The sequence below is a fragment of the Sphaerodactylus townsendi genome, linkage group LG05 (assembly GCF_021028975.2).
Source record: "Sphaerodactylus townsendi isolate TG3544 linkage group LG05, MPM_Stown_v2.3, whole genome shotgun sequence".
NCBI classification, from domain to species: domain Eukaryota; kingdom Metazoa; phylum Chordata; class Lepidosauria; order Squamata; family Sphaerodactylidae; genus Sphaerodactylus; species Sphaerodactylus townsendi.
Window position 1 is genome coordinate 87897882 of NC_059429.1, and position 19704 is coordinate 87917585.

The 19704-nt window shown below is 41.6% G+C and overlaps 1 protein-coding gene across 1 annotated transcript in view; it reads right to left on the reverse strand.

The window, feature by feature from the left end:
- SLC26A9 (solute carrier family 26 member 9) overlaps positions 1–19135 on the reverse strand; it is a 70030-nt gene extending 50895 nt beyond the window's left edge. Inside the window, exon 1 of the mRNA XM_048496942.1 lies at positions 19009–19135. The gene's annotated coding sequence lies outside the window, so the exon portion shown is untranslated. The remainder of the gene's footprint in view (positions 1–19008) is intronic.
- Positions 19136–19704: the final 569 nt, after the last annotated feature.

Consider the following 19704-nt stretch of genomic DNA (forward strand, 5'->3'; position numbering starts at 1 on the left):
AAAATTTGCTATTCAACTGAGAGTTAATAACAGGTGGCCTCCTGCACTCCATCCTGAGAGAGCCCGAGGAAAGGAGAAGGTGAGAAAGTGGCAGCAAAGGTTGCCCCAGGAAATGCAAGTTTCTAATAAAGCTTTGTGAAAGGGATAACCAATCATTTCTGTCAATAGAGGAATTCAACCCTTGCCACTATTTCTAGAATTTACGCTGTCAATCTTGTCTCATGAACTTGTAACAAAGGGTTACTCATGGATTGATCCCACATGCTGGCACCACCAAAAAGCAAGAAAAACTCTGTGAAAATAGCAAAGAGGATACAGCTGCAGTGGAACACAGGGACCCAAGGGCCAAACTCAGATGTTCCAGGATCTGCATTGGTCCTCTACAGTCTCTCAACTGAGATTGTTGAACTGTAAACCTCTGTAAATATATATACTAAGAGAATATTTACAATAGATGAATAGACAAACTGGATCAAGCAGAACTCCATCTAGTTTAGCATATTATGTCAAAGAGCAACCAGCCAGATGTCTCTGAGAGTTCCACCTAGAGCATGAAGTAATGGCCATCTTCTGTTTGCAATGTAAAAAAAAATTGAGGCCATCAAAGGCCTTTTTGTTGAATGTTCCCTAGACAAAATGCTAGCATATTGTTCTGGAAATAATAGGCAAACCTTATTTGTCATATGGAATTTTGGTGACTGGAGATACATATGACTGTATATTACATCTTTTAGTTGTTTTAATTGATACTCTTACTTTCTATGAATCTAGAACAGTGATGGCAAACCTATGGCACGGGTGCCAGAGGTGGCACTCGGAGCCCTCTCTGTGGGCACACGCATACAGAGTTCGTCATGTGGGGGGCAGAAAATCACCCCCCCAAACACACACATATCTAGACTGGCATGAGCCACTGAGCATTATGTGCGCACACCACGGTGAGCAGGGAGGACTCGGCTGGCAGGCCTGGTGCTTGTGCTCCAGGTGGCTGCTGCCCGGGGGGGGCGGGCGTGGTGTGTGCGCAGAGGAGGCAGAGATGCTAGAGAGGCACAGAGCGGTGCACCCGGGACTTGCTGGAGGCTAGAGCAGGCTGGCCCCTGCTCGAGCAGGTGGGGCGGGGGAAGAGGGAGCCAACCGGTTTTTTCTAAACTAAAACCTCAGCATTCAGGTTAAATTGCTGGGTTGGCACTTTGCGATAAATAAGTGGGGTTTGGGTTGCAATTTGGGCGCTCGGTCTCAAAAAGGTTCGCCATCACTGATCTAGAAGTTGGTGGGTTACATATGTAAATTAAAAAAGAAAAATATGGACTTTGTAATGAAATCTGAATTAAAGCTTCACTTATGACTGAATTACACTTTACAAATTTTGGCAAGTTGAATCTGAGGAACTCATTATAAAACAGCAGCTGTGGGGATAGCAATTTTTAGAATGCACCAGGCCCTGATTTAGCCTGGAATAACGTGGGCTCCTGCCTCCCGCCCACACTGGCCCAGGTGCGAAGATAATTTGTCCCACTGTGGAGTTCACATGCACAGAATCGGGCCTTGGTGGACTTAAAAAAAATATTTTTCCACAACTGTTGTGTGACAGTGGGGGAAATGAAAACCAACCTATACATTACAAAAACTGCCTCCTCTCACAGTGCTATTCCAAGCATTTGGGGGTCCTTTTAAAAAATAAGCTGTTTCTAGCTGCTGCTGTGTGGATTAGGTTTGAGGAACCAGGACCCAACTTTTAAAAGATGGTAATGTGAGGTTTACCTCCGTGTCAGGTACAGGCAAGGGAAGGATAGAAAGCTGACGAGAACAGGAAAAGGGGGGAAGCTATGGTGGCTTTTAGGGAAGCAAAAGACGAAATAGTGAGAAACAGGGGAAAATAAGGTGTCTTCCAGAAGTTATTGTGGGTTCACAGCTTGTTGTACCCTAACCCAGCTTATTATAACTTTTGTCTACATAACTACATGATTCTACATAGTTTAGGAATTGGCACTTTGAATCCATTGAGATAAAGTGAGATGTACACATTTTAAATTGGATTTTAAAAAATTCCCTCTTTGTCTTTGATACAAGTCCCTGAGGTTAGACTAACTCTCAGACTAACCTGTTGTAAGGAAAAAATGGAAATGAGGAGAATGATGTAAGCTACGTTGGGTCCGCACTGGGGAGAAAGGCAGGACATAAATGAAGTAAACAGAGACTTAATTCTGCTGCTTTTCTGGAGCAAAATGATTCCCTGTCCATCCCTTGACCTAATAGTGTTCCATTATGATTCACACCTGTTTTTGTTTTTAAAAATCTGTTTTTCCCCAGACCACTTTAAAAGGCCCTTCGTGTCATCTTCCACAGCATATTTAAACATATCTGAAATGCTTCCTAATCAATATATGAGAACATTTTTGCTACATGCCCTAAGGAAGTCACCCACAAACACACACATGCTAGGCACTGCAAACGTGTCAAAGAACAATATTCTTCCAAGCAGGTACATGAAGACAGCTGGTATCATTCCCTGTAAAAATAAAACCATCTCTGGGGGTGGAGAGTTGATTAGTTTAACAGTGCACATAGCAGGCTGAAGCAGGAAGGAAGTAGATGATGCTCTTCAGAGGTGAGTCTGCCAGGGAATATAGGTCAGCTAGCAGAATGATTAGCCAAATAGGACTTTAGCCAGGATATCTGAGCAACACCTTCACACCTGCAAATGTGTCATGGAAACTTTAATGATCTAAATAGAGATGCCACATTTTTAAAGACCAATTCCTATACACAACCAGCTAAAAAAATTCCTGAACATCCAAGACACCCAGATAGAGTGAAAAGTCATATAACTATCAGCAAAATATGACAATAGCCACTAACATTCTCATTATATTAATGGTATTTTCCATCCTAAACATACTTTGATATCCTACCTATTGAGACACAAGGGGGTGAGGCATAGCTCTGTAAGGAGTACAGGTCTAGCATGATTAAGGACTCAGTTCTGGTCTCAAACATCTCTAGTAAGCAGAATTGGGAACAACTTTTGCCTTAGGTCTTGCTGCCAGATGATTGTACATGATGATGATATAGACCAATGGTGTTGATTCAAGGATAAGGCATATTTATATAAGACAATCAGTAAAGAACAGAAGGTAGGAACATTAGGGAGATTTCTTACATCACCAACATTGTTTGTACTCCAAAAAATCATAAGTGCTTAAACTCAGGCTGAAAAGCGGTATTATTCAGGTAAAGATACTAAAAGAAGCAACACACTCACAGCAACTGGTGAATTGTCTGCTCCCCTGCTGTGGCAGCAGACCTCTTTTTAGCTAGCAGCTCTTTCTTCCTGCCTCCGTTAACAGCAGCAGGAGAAATCTGGAAGTGATGTCATATTCCTCTAAAAATTGCCAGAAACTCTATGGTTTTACTATCAGCTGGCAACTCTGCTCCTCACCCTCTCTTCAGTTTCATCCTAAATTGAGTTACAACCTTCCGTTGACATCAGTAATCTTAGAAGGGTGTAACTCTGGTTAGGAGGTGTAACTCTGTTAGTAAAATAAAACACACAACATGACTGCATTGAAGGTTTCCCTTTCCCCATTCTACTTCATTAGGTGCTGCTTGTGGGGCAGGAAATTTGGAACATAATGAAATGTCTAGTATTTTATATTATTCAGTGGAACTATAGCACAGAGTGGAAGAAGAGATACATGGGTGATACTTTTGTTCTAGCCTGATCCTGCCAAAGGTAGAAGCTACAGCTAATATTGCTTCAGAAATCAAGTTCCCTAAATGATTTTAAACCCCATTTTGTGCATATTTAGAAATAAAAGACCTCTTCATTCAGTAGGCATTCTTTCCAAGTGACTCTGTCTAATTTTAAAGATTTGGTTCCCCCAGTCTTTCTAATCTTGTTGTAAATGCCTGGTCTCTGCTGTGCACCACTCTAGAAGTTTATAGGTTACCTGTCCCCAAAAATGTCTCTACAACTCAGTCCCAGATAAGCTGCCCATAGGTCAGAAGTAGAACCTTGCTGAACTGACCTAAGTCTGCAAAATATAAATTTGCTCCTAAGTTTCTATTTCAGAATTTCAGCTCCCTGGACAGCACTCCCTGTTATATTGTCAGAGGATTGAGCATGAAATTGCACATTGTTCTTTCCTGCCCTGTTGAGCCAAAATGCTAGCAGGCACTCTGAAAAATAAGGGTTGAGGGAAGGCTACTAGCAGAAGGACAAAAAAAGTCCCGTGATTAAAAATTCCAGCCTAAACAAACAGGCCAATGATGTCAGCATCTCTAAGAGTTAAGTTTCTACAATGGTATTATCAGCAGCCTTCCCCTAGATCAAACACGAAGTTGACAGTTTTTGTAGTACAGAATTAAAGACAAGGGATCTAAGGAAAGGAAGGTCTAGAATGGAAGGCAAAGGTAACTATCCTGATATGAGATGCGTTTACACTAAAAGAAAGACACTGGGCCAAAAGATATCATGGCAATAAAGGAAATGTGATTCTTCTTGAACCAAACAGTCATAACAGAAGAGATACACATCCATTTTCTCCTTCTAGGAAACAAACAGCTCCCGTATGATGCAGTGCAACCCACCCTTGAGCTTCAAAAGATATGCAAGCATCTGGTTGCCTTTACTTGCAGCAAGCATCAAAGCAGGAGGTTTTATGATGTTTTGAACATGTAGCCACTTGCTGTAGGCCAGCCAGAAAGATCTGAAGTTTACAACAATTTTTAACAGCAAGATGATGATAGAGGGACTGGACAGAGAGAAGATAATAGAGTTAAATGACTGGCAATGGAATATGTAAGCACATGGGATGATGTACTAAAATCAAAATTTTAATGTATGTGGTCCAATTTAAAATATAAACAAAACACAGACCCGTTTGCTTCTGCATGTAGCTGATGCTTGTGGATGCTATCCAGACCCTACTTAATTTGCTGGATGCATAGTTCCCTGCACATTCTTACCCAGAATCACTAGTTGTCCATGCAGCTACTTCCTTGCATAAACATTGCAATCCTGGTCTGTTAAACAGACCAGAGTAGGATTCTGAGTAGACCAGTTTAGGGTTGCTTTCAACAACATTAATGCATGCACTACTTCCCCTGCTCTGCAGTGGGTTATTACCAGGGGTTTCTTTTTTTTTTAACCTAGGGATTCTCTCCCTGCAAAGTGTCCCTAGTTGAGCTGACCCATCGTTTTACCTATCCCCCGATTCTTTGTTCTTTCTGTACAACCTCCATTTGGAAAGAGTGCCTAATGCTTTGTGTATGTGTGTGTCCTCTTTGGTTTGGAATTACTATGCTAGACCATGTCAATTTCATGTCAATTTCGGGATCTGTAGCTAGACTTTTAAAAATGAAGAAAGCCTTCTTGATCATTCTAAAATGGTGACCTGAAAAGTTGGAGGAACTGCTGTTGGGTGGGCCAGGGAAGATGGAGAGGAGTGAGAAAACTCAAAGAAAACATAATTCATATGGCTCTCCTTTGATTTTCTCTGAAGGGAGAGAAAATGTTGAACTTTGAGAGCTTTGGGAAACAGCAGGGATTCTCTGATCTGAAAGTGTGATGAGTTCCAAAGACGGAAAACCGTGTGCGTAACTGAGAATCAGACCTGAATGGAATGTACACTCAATGAGAAGGAGACCACAAATGTATAAATGGCCAATGTCTAAGTCTTGGCTTGGAGCTCACATTGTTTGTAAAATAAAGCCCTACGGATTAAAAGGGAAAGCACTTTAAGAGATAGAGGGATGCCATCCTCCAGGTGAGACCTGGGGATCCCCCAGAATTAAAGCTCAACTCCAAATTGCAGAGAATAGTTTCCCTGGAGAATATGGATATTTTGGAGGGTGAACTCTGTGACATTGTACCCCACTGAGGTCCTTGTCCTCCTCAGGTCAAACCTTCATATTTTCAGGAGAATCATAACCTGGAGCTGACAGCCCAACCCCCACCCCACCCACTAGTGACTACAGGGGACCTGAATACGAACAGAGATTCTCCCCTATCCTTGTTAGCAATAAAGGCAGGATTTTCAGGATCCAGAAAACTTGCTATCACTTGAGTAAAGTATGATTGAAAATGGAAGTCTTCGATCTCAAACTGGGATTCTGCCTCGAAAATATGTGTTAATTTAATGAATGTGAAATGGGGGTTTCTCTTTGTGTTATTCAAACTAGGGAAAAGATAGTTTGTGTTTGACAGTCAGTGAGTCCTTTGATAATTGAAATGTGGTGTGTGTGTGTGTGTGGGGGGGGGGGGGGACACCAATTAAAATAATCTAGCAAATAAGGGTCCAGGAAAGTATGAAGGCTGAAAGGCCTAAGGCCGAAGTGTTTCAAGGTGATGGAATAGGTGAAATAAATGTAATGTTGCAAGCCTAAAGAATGTAGGACTCATCCTGAGGCAAGACCCTGTAATCAAAAGTATGACATAAAATGAATCATGCACATTTTGGAAAGTAATAGGTTTGAGGGCAGGAAAAATATTTGCATTCTAGGTTTGGTGCCTCAAGGGACTATTGCTGTAATTCAAGAAACATGGACTTCCTTCAGAGTAAACATGCATAGGGCGGCTCTCAGACTTCCCCTTGAAGCTGTAAATAGAAAAAAAAATCTATAATCCACTACAAACTACAAACTTTACCATTTTTACAATTCCAATATAATGAGACCTTTTTACCACAGCAATTTCAATCTAGTTTAGCATTTCTTTGACTGGTTCTGCCAATCTTAAATGAATACTGTTCCAAATTTAATTTATGAGTTTTCACGTTCTGCCAAAAAATAACAATATTCATGTCTACATACAAATAGTGACACAAGAGGTTCAACAATGTTTTTTGTATTATGTTTTGTATTATGACCTGGGTGGCAATCTGAAGAGAAACCGGAATATGATTGGCAGTCTTACATGATCTCATGACTGCTTCTATTGTCCTCTTTGAAAATTTCCAAGCAATCATTATTCTAATTTTTGGTCCCTAATCAATTGTCCTGCTGCAGATGAAAGTCATATAGAGGTTCCTGCTTGACTCAGCCCTTTGATTAAACTTTAGCTACCCCTTATGCAGATATTCAGATAATAATATCCAGAGCCATATCCTATTCTGTTGGAACCATCTGAGTTTGTCATTTACTCCCATGTGGTTTGCAGAAGATATAAAGAGGACTTGAAGGACCACTTCCTCTCATACTCTCCAGTCAGCCAGGTAAAATCTATTCCCAACCTCTGTTCCTGTGCCCCCACTTCAGAGGTAAAGCAGGTGACAATGAGAGGCAGGGCCTTTTCAGTGGTGGCACTTCACCTTTGGAATACCTTCACTGCTGACAGCTTCACTTGCATTCCTGTAGCACTATGCCAGAAACATCTCTTTTTACCAAGACTTTGAACTGAGCAGTTCCATCATTTTAAACTATTTTTATTTCTGTTTCTAAGCTGAGCGCCATTTTATGAATTTTAGACTGCAGTGTGTTCTGTGCTGTTTATATGACCTGTTTTATTTTTATGGCTTGTTTCTATACTGATGGTTTTATAATTTCATTTATTTTTATTGTATTATTATGTGCGTGCCTTGAGCAGGTAACTGAGGATGTGGCATATCAGTTTTCTAAATGAATAAATATGAATACAAAACACAGAAATTCATCCAAGGGAGAAATTCCATTAATAGACTAGACATTCTTAATGACAGTTAAAAAGCTTCTGAAGAACTCAGAACAGCTTCATTTCTTACAAAATTTCCATACCAAAGGAACTTCTATTTAGTCCTTAGCATGAAACTCATATGAGGAAGGGATCACCACTATTCACAATTATCCAGGTTGAGAAACTACCTGTATCATGTTATATTCTAACAAAAATATACTGTGTGATGGGCAGAACTGCTTGGAACCCCTGCCCCATAATTTTCATCCCTTTTTCTGTATGCATCTAGTTTGATTAAATCTGGCAAGGTGTGCTCTACTGTTCCCAACCAGTCTAAACATGTAGCAGAATGAAGTTTTGAGGAGGAAGCAGGGTGCTGAGACAGAAGTTGTGGTGGTGGAAAGTGTTGTCAAGTTGTGGCCAACTGGAAACCCCTCAACAGCTGCTGGTCTTGGGATGGGGTTTATTTTAATGTGATCTTTATTTTAATGTGATTTTTATTGCTGTTTTAATTGCGGTATTCTATTTATGATTTTTTTAATTATGGTAAGCTGCTTAGAAACATTAGTATAATAAACAAACAAATATAATATAGTATAATAAACAAATTAGTATAATATAATAAACAAACAAATAAATAATGGTGAACCCACAAGGTTTTTATGGGACTGGAGACCACTAAGGAAATCCATGGTCATTACTCAGAGAAAGGGGGAGAAGGGGAGGAAAAAAATCAAAGGCCTAGGTAAAAGTAGGATTTTCATCCAATGAGAGAAATTCAAAAGGTTGTGTGTCAGATGAATAACTATGGGAGGTTATTCCACATGTTGGCTTCTTCAATTGAGAATGCCTTGAATCTAACCTCAGAAAGTGAGAGAAGGTGGAGCTGGGCTCCTAAAGATAATTTTAATTGATGGGTTGGTACATACAAAGCACTTTGGCATTCTGGCCCCAAGTAATTTAATGCTTTACCAGCACTTTTGAATTGGGTCCAGAACCAACTCAGCAGCAACTGAAGTTGTTCCAACCCCAGGGAAATATGTACCATGTAGAAGCTAATGGGACTGCCACGACTAATTAAAGCCTCTGTTTGAATCATCTTCAAAAGTAGCCCCCACAAAAGGTTTGTTATAGTATTTTAATGGGTTGCCAACGTGGGTTGGGACATTCCTGAACCCTGGGGAGGGTGTGGTTTAGGGAGGGGAGGGACATCAGTGGGGTATAAAGTGATACTGTCTATCCTCCAAGTCAGTCATTTTCTCCAGAGGAACTGATCTCTACAGTTTGAAGATCAAATGTAATTCCACGAGATTGCCAGGTCCCAACCAGAAGGTGGCAATCAGAAATGTGATCAGCATAAAAAATGTGACTCTCCCCAGCTGCACTCTGAAGTGATGCAGTGTATTTTACACTCTCATTCTGATGCAGATATAGGTCAAGTCCCAGACCCCCGTCACATTAATTACAGCTACTGCATGTGCAAAGAAATGAAGTGAAACTTTGGTGTGAGAACTACAAATACTAAGGAAGCAGTGAGGTATTAAGTAGGATGAAAAACGGGGAGATGCTTGTGAGGAGTGTGTCATAGCTGGTAGTATGTGAGAGTCAGTGCATATTACCTTTTTGACAGGAATCTCATGCGTTTGACAGCAGTGGGTCAGACAAAAATTGAACAGATCCAGCTTTTTCTGTCATTGTATCTTTGTGCTGGAAACATATGCAGATGTTGAATTTCTGTTTATACAGAAGGTGCTTCAAAAAACTCAGAGGCACACTTGTAAATGATTAGTCCCAATATTTCTGGTATTGGGTTTCTTCCATGTGGTATTTGAGGGTAAAATGATGTGAGATTCAGAGATCCATAAACAGGATCCCCCCCCCCCCCCCAAAGAACAAAGGTTCAAATCAGGACTGGCAGTGAAGGAGACGGAACTCTTTCCTGTGAGCATTTTCACAAAGCAAATCACACACACTTTTACACACATTATCTGCCCTGAGGAGAACCATACAAGTTTCCTCCAAGATAAGCAGTGGTTGGGGAGGGTGTGATTATTTGTGTGTGTGATTATTTGCATCAGGAAAATGACACAAGTGGAAAGCTTAAGGCCTCCTCATTTGCAATGAATCAATTAACCCCTCCTTGCAACTTTTGTATCTAGAAAAAAACAGTCAAGAACACCTGCTCAAGAAAAAAAAATTAGTTTCTTTATGTTTTAGAAATACATTTATCTTATTGGCAATACCTCTTTAAAACATATTTACATTTTGGTTAAACTTTCCTGTGTCACCTCTTGCGCTCTGTTCTTTAGGTGATATATATGGGCCAGATGGAGACTGTTTTATCAATCCTGCTGTTAGGACCTTAGTCTGCACCACTTCTCAGCACATATGTTTCAGATTTCTCAGTGATGTCTGTCTGGTTCTAAATGGGGTTATGAGCCAAATGCCACTCAAAAGCATGTACTGCAACTGTGGGGAAACTGCCACTTAGATTGCTCTTTAGCTGAAGTGTGATTGAATGGCTAAGTGTACTTCAGAAGCAAATAATCTGTACTGGGTGCTCTTGAGTTTCAACAGCCATTCACTTGTTTTTACTTGGAGCAATCGATGCTATTTTCATATATGACCTTTCTTCTTTGCAAAATTCTAGGAGATGGTGGCAGCTACTTCAAATGCCTGGAAACTGAGAAGTCTGAAAAGCTGTCTAAATTCCCATCATAGTAATTCATTACTTCCTGCTATTATTTTTAGTGCCACCTAGAGGCCTTACCTAGTAGTTGAGTCACATTGGCCTGTTGCAGTTGTGATAAAGGAACCCGTTTTCCTGTTTATCCGTGCAGGCAGCAATTAGATGCCATGGAAACAATCCGGGTTGCTGTTGCACCTTCGCATGGAGTCACGTCTCCCTCTTTTTTAAATTTCCTGTGAAACATGCATAGCTATGTAGACATGCAGAGATGAGCCCCCCCCCCCCCCCGCCAGCCATGCTGATCGTCCCATGATATGACCGGCTGCTTCAACCTGGGATTTTTCAAAATAATTGCTAGTTTAGCTAGTTTCAAAAAACCCTGGTTGGGGGAAATAAAATGGGGCAGACACATTTTGGAGGCAGGTCCTGTGTAACATCCCCCCTCCAAACCGGGTTTTACAGAGTCCTACCCCCATGTTTGTTGGTTAATGCGGAATGGGCCATTGTGCTAGGCTCTGTACACTTATGAAACAGTCACAAACAATGGAAAATCTCATGGTCTTATTTGCCCTGCTCTACATTTTTTGCTCTAGAGCCATGGTGGCGAACCTTTGGCACTCCAGATGTTATGGACTACAATTCCCATCAGCCCCTGCCAGCATGGTCAATTGGCCATGCTGGTGTAACCCCCATACCCTGAATGGATTGGCCCAGAATGGGTTGACCCAGTAAGGGGGTGGAGACTCAGAGCAGCAGAAAGACTGCAAGAGCTCTTTGCAGAAGACAAGGCTACCAGACTTGGACCTTGATTTCTATAAGCCCTTAACACCTTGTTAAGGTAATAGCAATATTGTTGGGAACTACTGGGAAGGTAGTTGTTGTTTTTGCTATGTTGTAAATGTTGGAGTTTATTGTTTCAGGGTTTTCTTTTGTGGTTGTAATGGGTGAGAGTTCTCCTGGAGACCTTCATCATGTTGCAACCTGTTCATCAAGCCCTTGGAGTCTTCAAGAGCCAGCCAACTTGCAAAGAAGAATTTGGACTTGGCAATATCAGTAGACTGTAAATAGAAGGACTTGAAATGCAACCTGAACAGGACCTTGAATTGTAACGTTAAATGTTGATGTTTTAAAAGTGTTAATTGTAAAGAAAAGTAAACCATTTTGTTGTTTAAAAATTGTTGTTGCAACTCATTCCAAGTACTGCCCCACAGAACCCACAAGCTGAGGTTACACTGGCAGGGGCTGATGGGAATTGTAGTCCATAACATCTGGAGTGCCAAAGGTTCGCCATCACTGCTCTAGAGTATATATTGTCACAACTGACTCCCCAGTCCTGATGTCACTGGTGGGTTAAGAGGAAATATCTGAGGAGTCAAAGAGTGGGCTTATCAGTTTGCCACTATGCATGCAATGACTGCCTGACAGAATTCTACCATCTGATGGTTTTCCTGTGATGTTACTTCTGTCCCAACAGAAGTTAAACCTGCTAGAAGGAGAAGACTTGGTTTTATACCCTGCTTTTCTCTACCGCACGGAGTCTCAAAGAGGCTTACAACTCCTTCCCTTCCCCTTCCCACAACAGACACCTTGTGAAGTAGGTGGGGCTGAGAGAGTTCTGAGAGAACTGTGACAGCCGAAGGTTACTGAGCAAGCTTCATGTGGAACAGTGGGGAAACAAACACAGTTTACTAGCTAAGAGTCCACCGCTCTTAACCACTACCACCACACTGGCTCCACATTTCTGAATGTCAGTCTGTAATAAAAGGCAGTGTAGATAATATGTATTTACTTCTTATATTCTTAGATTGCCAAGCTCACTGAGATTCCAAGCAGATTATATAGTGCAAATCAATACACTGGAAATCAACACAATCAGTATGAAGAGACATGCCACAGGCAATGTACTAGGACTCCAGAAATAGGAATAAGCATAGTATATTAGACATGACAAAGAAGGCAGATATAAGGCAGAATTTGGGCCTGCAGAGTGGTAGAAGCATTGGACTAGCACTGGGAACCCATGTTGACCTCCGCACTTGCCAACTGCTTGCATAACCTTAGGCCAGTCAGTCTCTCTCAGATTACCCTACCTCACAGGGTTGTTGTGAAGGCAAAATGGAGAGACTGATGTATGCTGCCTAGAGTCCCTTGAAGGGAGAGCAAAATAAAAATACACTAAACAAATAAATAACAACAGAACCTGTAAAAAGAAAATAATTTTATAATCTGAAACATGAGATTTTAAAATTATCATGTTGGATTAAAAAGCCAACTATTCCCAGGATAGTCTAGTCTGGATCTGGTTTTGACACCATCACCAATGCTTCAGATATGTTGACATATACTGTACTTTAACGCTTCTTAAACTGATAATGCAGATTCTTTAAAACTCTCATGCATTGACTAGATATAAGTGTATTTTTATATAGCACCTAGTTCCATATGCTAACCTTTCAAAATAATAAAAAATTAACTTGTGACAGTAATGCTATGGAAAAATAGTGTGGTGTAGTGGTAAGTGTATTGGACTGGGTGATTATTTATTAAAAATACATACAACCCATTCTTCCCCATTCAAATCCCCTTAAGATTATTAGTTGACTGTCAGCCAGTCTCGTCTCCCAATCCTATTCATTCCATGGGGTTATTGTAAAGAAAAATTGGGCGAAGCTAACTGTGTACATTTACATACTTCCATATAAATCTATGCATGAAAATTGGGTAAAAATGTACTGGGTTCTAATACCGCTTTTGAAAGGATAAAGCCAGGGAGAAGTGAGGATGGCAATTATTGTACGCCATTTATGCATGCACTACTTGCCCTGTGACTGAGAACCTTGCTTCTCAGTGGATATTTCCTATATACACCATTCTTTTCCCCCCTGTAGTTTTTTGCTTTCCTATCCCAGCTGATCCACCATTCTCCCCCTCTCACCTAAGGTTATGCCTCTTTGTTGTTCTTGTTGCCATGCAACCTCCATTTAGGGGATTGCCTGGTGCCTTTATTGGGGGGTGGGGTGTCTTTTGCCTAGTGATAGATCACTGAAATTGCTTATCAATTTCACCAGGTTCACCAGGTTCACTGCTCCACTCTTCCTCTCCAGTAATAGAGTTTAAATGGGGAAATTAAAAAAAGAGAAGCCCTAACCTTTTGATTCTTTTGAAATGGTGGCTGGTACAGTGAAAGGAAGTACTGTGGGTGGGTGGGAGAAGTTAGAGAGGAGCAAGAAAACCAGAGGAAATGGTGACACACTGGAATCTCCTTCGCTTTCCCTGCAAAGGGAGAAAAAATGTTGCACATAGAGAGCTTTGAGAAGCCATGGAGATTCTCTGATCTGAGAGTGGGATGAGTGCCAGAGAAGGGAAAACATTTGCATAACTGAGAATCAAGGCCAAAGGTAAAGTACGCTAAAAAAAGAAGAAGATGACAAGTGCGTAAATGGCCATAGATTATTGTGGCAACAGGATACACACAAATACATTCAAAAACATACAGGTAAAATGGCAGCAACAAAACAGAAAACATTCAGAAATGGAATAGCTACCACCCCCAAATAATAATAAAATGCAGAAACCATCCCAATTGTTGGATGTTTTATAAGCACTTGCAAGACTTTCAGAAAGAAAGGCATAGTACGCCTTATTCTCTTAGCCCCCTTTTGTCTCCCATTTGCCTTTTAAAGCACTCTTAAATTCTGCTCCCAGAGGAGTTCATCAAAATAAAGCTACCCACTTGTCACTAACCCTCTTGACTCTTTGGTAGCTGAGTTGAATGTCAATGTTTTCCTTTGCTTAAATTAAATATGTGGGAGTATTTATAGGCCATTTTCATAGGCAGATGGTCTTTTAAAGTGGGAAAAAACCTTGCATATAGCCAGCCGTCATTCAGCAGTCCTGTGCTCTCTTCCTCTGCTGTGGAACCAGTGCCATTGTTTGATGTACCACTTCACTCAAGCTTCAGACCAAACTCACTTTGTACTTGGCAACTGGAACAAGGCACCTGGTAGGGACACGTAGCAAAAAAGACCTGAATTGATTGAGTTAAAGGGAGTTTAAAATGTGCTTAGATACTTCTTCCCTCCATCTCAAGCCAAGGGTGACTTAAAAATGTACCGGCTGAAAATGTACCTGCATAGCTCTTCTCTCCATCTTAAGGAAATAGTACAACCCAGGGAGGGTTTTTTAAAAAAACCCTTCACATTGCATATGAACAAACAAAGCTGCCTGTCATCACTTTAGAACATTGGTCCATCTAGCTCTGCTCTGTCTCCTCTGACTGGTTGTGGTTCTCCAAGGTCCAAGGCAGAAAAAGGTCTGTGCCACCTAAGATCCTGTAACTGAAGATGCCACAGATTTTGAAATGGTTTGCATCCAAGCCTGTGGTTTGAGCACCAGCCCCTCCACATATTTGAAGCTTCTAACACGTATAGAACCAGCAAATTGTTCAGATATTTAAATGTGCCTGAGTGATTGTCTTGAAGTCTGTTGTGTATGTGTGTGTATGAGAGAGAGAGAGAGAGAGAGAGAGAGAGAGAGAGAGAGAGAGAGAGAGAGAGAGTATATTACCTGCTCACAGAAAAACTATTTGAAACAGGGATCCACTTCCTCCTTAGTAGGATTTTATGCTGGAAAATTTGAGGCAAGACTGATAGTGTTTCCTTGAACCGGTTACTGCTTGCTAAGTGTTTCCTTGGCATTCATTCATACTGCTATTGTTTTTTAAAAACATGTGGCATTGGCTAATGAAAGTCTTAAGGAATTATAAAGTTTGCAGACTGTAGCATTCCATTAGCACCTGAGAACACTCTTATCCAGATCACCTGCTGCGAGCTCTCTAATGCACACACACTCTGGCACACCCTTCCCACTGCTCAAGAAGCAGGCATTAGAAGGAAAAACACCAACCTGGTATTTATTAAGCCAATAGGTATCCAGTACAGGGCATGCAGACCTCAACAGGCACATCCCCCCCCCGATTGTTATGTACCTAGCTAAAATAAAGGATTGAGCAGCACAGAGAATTTTCATGGGTGGCAGGGGAGGCAGTGGTCGTCAGTTTTTCCCTCCTGCTGTAGACCTCCAACTTCCCCCGTGCTGTCCCCCTATTCCCCAGGGGAAGCATATCAGGGAGCATTCTAATTGGCAGCAGCAGGAGGTATCAAAGATATTATGATCCAGCAACACAATTCACCTGTGGGATCCAGCACAAACTCTGGAGGGCCTTCAAAACTCTTAGATCAGCATAGGTTCTTCTTTGCCCCTGCAAGGCAAATCTAAAGGGCAGCAGAGGCTCAAATATGAGTTATGGGCCAGAGAACAGATGACTATGCCTTAGAGTGATTGGATCCTTTTTATCCTCTCTAGCCCAAAATTGTCTACTTTGACAGGCAGTACTCCAGCTGGGCTGAGGCCTTTCCTGACTATGCTATCCATGGAACCTTTAACTGGTGGTGGTGGTGATGATGATGAGAGGTATTTGTTTTTATACCCCACTTTCCTCTACCTTTAATGAGTCTCAGAGTGGCATACAATCACTTTCCCTCCCCCTTTCCACACAGACACCTAATGAGGTAAGTGGAACTGAGATAGTTCTGAAAGACTAGTCCAAAGTCACCCAGCCAGCTTCATGTGGAAGAGTGGAGAAATAAATCTGGTTCTCCAGATTGGAGCCCACCATAGTTTAACCTCTACTCCACATTGACTCTCTAAGATAAGGAATGCACCTGGGAACTAATGCGTGAAATCGATGTGATCAATTGCTTAGCTATGATGAACCCTCTCAATAAAAGGGGGAACACCTTCAAGCAATACAAGGATTGGTTAAAAAGTTAACTGGCAACTCTTATCATGAAGAAGGGTACAAATGGAAGTGAGATACCCTGAGTAAACTAACAGGTTTTCTTTTGCATTATGCCTTTTATGGCACCTGCAAAACACAATCACTACTAGGACTCCTGTTTCATTAAAAGTGTATAAAATAGAGCATTTTGGTAAAGACCCTTTGGCAAACAAGGATGGGAAATTTTAATTTTTTTTAAAAAAATTATACTTATCACTCTCAGTTGCAACTACTGCCTCAGCCTCTTGTGGGCGTTGTGGGAGGGGGTTGGGTTTGTTGTCATCTGTTTTTATCTAAGTTTCTTCTGAAAATGTTATTAGTTGTATTTTAATGAATTGATTAGTGTGTGCTTTCAAAGTATCTCTAGTAAGCTTTTTTTCCCCTCCTCAAGGGCTGTTACAAGTTTCTCACATTTATCTACACCAAATTCAAAGAAACTCTGTAGCAGAATATAAGGTACCTGTAGACAACCTATAGCTTTGGCATCTGTAGGGCTCGTGGGAATCCTATGCAAATAATATGTAAATCAGCTATAGTTTTCTGGAGGAAGATTCAGTGCATCCTTCAGATAGATACTGGAGTAGAGACTGATCTGGACACGGTATGTAGCAGACTTCCCTCTGTGATACACCTCTGAAGATGCCAGCCACAGATGCAGGCGAAATGTTAGGGACAAGATCCGCCAGACCACGGCCACACAGCCCGGAAAACAACCATCCAGTTCCTTAATGTGTTCTTTCAGGAAGAAGAGTTCTTCCACAAGCCAAAAAGACTGAATCCTAGCACATCACTTTCAGTATCCCTAGCCCATTCATTACTTCCCATCTTTTAGCCAAATGCTTTATAATGCTACACATCTGTCCAAAAAAAAAAGATTGAGAAGGAGGATAACATGTTCCTACATTTCTATGCTTTGCCCAAACCAATGAACCAGAGTCCTGCATAAAACCAGAAAATAAAGACAGTGGTACATGTTCAAATAGGTTAAGGCTGAATTAGGCTCATTCCGCACACGCAGAATAATGCACTTTCAAGCTGCTTTCAGGGCTCTTTGAAGCTGTGCAGAATGGCAAAAACAGTTGTGAAAGCAGCTTGAAAGTGCATTATTTTGCATGTGCGGAATGAGCCTTAGATTATGAAATGAGTGAATACAGATTTATTTTTTAAAAAACCCAAAATTTCTACATCTGGTGAAGCAGTGCAATAATGGCTTTGCTGCAGACATTTACTACACTGCAAAATGTGACTGTGTAATGAATACCGAGATCTGAACAATGGCTTTTCCAGCAGTCCAGAAAAGAAGGGGGAGCATCCATTCAGTTCACATCATGCCACTAAAGCAGGCATGTAAACTGGGCAGTGCCTGTTGCACACAGTTGCCAACTTGGGCTCCTGTGTTCTCAACGTACATGCTCCAGAGCAATATAGTACTGCTTTGAATGGAGGATGCATCAGAGGGCCGAACTGTGTTCCCATGTTTCCAGATCTCCTCTAAATGTGAACATGAGGTGGACATCCTATCACTGCATTGAGAGAATGTGCATCTCTCTCTGGCCATTGAGACACAGAAAAGAGGGAAAGGAAGCACGAGTCTTTTCTGGTTCCCCTCTCACTACTTCTTTTGACAGTCTCAATTTTCTAAAAGGCTTTTATTAAACCCAGGTAGCTGCAGTACAGGCAGGCTGCATGGCAGTCATAAATTCAACCCTTGCTGAGTAGAAATAAATAGAAATAAATGCAGACAATACCTCTTGGTATAATCACCATAGGATAGGGTATAAGTGTGCTAGATTTGGAGAGGCTGGCTCCAAACTGCTGAGAGGTAAACACAGCAGTACACTAACCATGGGATTCAGTGCAGTGTCCCTTAATATGGGAACCTTCAAAATGGGCAGAATTTTGTAAACCTGCTATTATGCTTTAGCACCCCCCTCAAACCATCAATAGAGTTTTACAGTGCCCAACAACTGTTGGTGCAGAAAGGGGAGGAAGGGGCCACCTAAAATCATTTCCCCCTCAATTGCTGCAAGGTGAAAAGCAGACTCACAAGCAGAACATTGTTTCCATTCGTGGGTCATAACTGCTGAATAAGGGCAAACAAGTCATCTATGTTCTAACCAGCTTAGAATATTTCTCCCAACCCTCCGTATGGCATCCACTACTGCTGTAACAGTCTCTGTATCTTCATCTCCCTCTCCACTTCCCCAGTCAAAGACAGGAATTATAGTTCTGTTCTTTCTTTACCTCAGCAAAAGTGAGGCACAATGTCATTGAAATTGCCTGCGCGAAGTCAAACTGAAAACTTACAAACCTGCTTGGCAGGTGACAACATTGACCTTGCCTTGAAAGTCCCAAGGTTCAAGTAACTGCCCTCTGCTAAAGAACCCTTCTTCAATAATAGCGTTCTACACTTAAGATTCCCCTCTACATGTTCTTTCTCTGCAGTAGCTGTTCACTCTTCGGGGCAAGGACCCAATTTGTGAATGACAATCAAAGTAAGACCCAGTGTGTGTGGGATTTATAATAAATCAGGACCATGCTCTCAGTTTTCTAAGGTGATTAGCAGGAGTTTTGATTCTTTAATGACTTTATATATTTGCATTCTGCCATATTATTCCTTTATAAATCATTACTGATTCTGGTTCCACAGTAAATTTGCTTTGCGAAGAAAGAAGGAAATACATTTTTAAAAAACCAAACAAACTGGGTCTCCTAATATTGAAATTCACACCCAAAGGTTTTGCAAGCCCGGGAGTGCAAATCTCCCCCTCCACCCCCTCCCTCCGCCCACCCTGAACAAAGAGCACAATTGTTGGGAGCAAGGCTTACCTTCACTCTGCAAGAGAGGAGAAAGGGACTGATTCTGGAAGGTGAGTGAGCTGCAAAAGTGACAGGAATCGCAGGCGGAGAGTTGTTCCCAAGGTGGTGCTCTGAGGAGCAATGTGATTCAAAGAGTCCAGTGAGCCTCTTATAACTCTCCTCAGTTAAAGTACAGAGGGCTGAGCTTGACATCTGATTGGCTTGTTGGGAAGCAATTGCTGGTAGTAGAGGCAAAGCTCAGGAGATAGGAGAGGGAGATAAGGAGGTATTGGAAGAAGCTTTTTGTGTACGTATGTTCCTGTGCCTCCACCCCCTGCCCCCCAGTCACTCTTTAGAATTGGGCTGTTTGATCCCTTTGATATACCTGGGCACTCCTAGACAATACATCACATTCAATGTCCACCGGGGTCCCCCCTCCCCACCATGCCATTTACAATGTTTGGACTTTGGGGAGTTGGGAGTTGAGGAGTTGCTTTTGATGACCTGGTCTATGGTTTCATGATGGATTGGACAATGTCTCCAGCCTTTGTGTCTTGATGGCTTCTCTGCATCATGTGAGAACAATGAAACTCATTGTATCAGCCCTTAAACCCTCCCAAATTGAGCTTTGAAGATGGGACGTGCAGAGGGAAACAGTTCCTTCCTTACTTCCACGTTAAAAGGGATGGGAGAGTTAGAAAGAATACAAAGGGCAGACCTCCACGA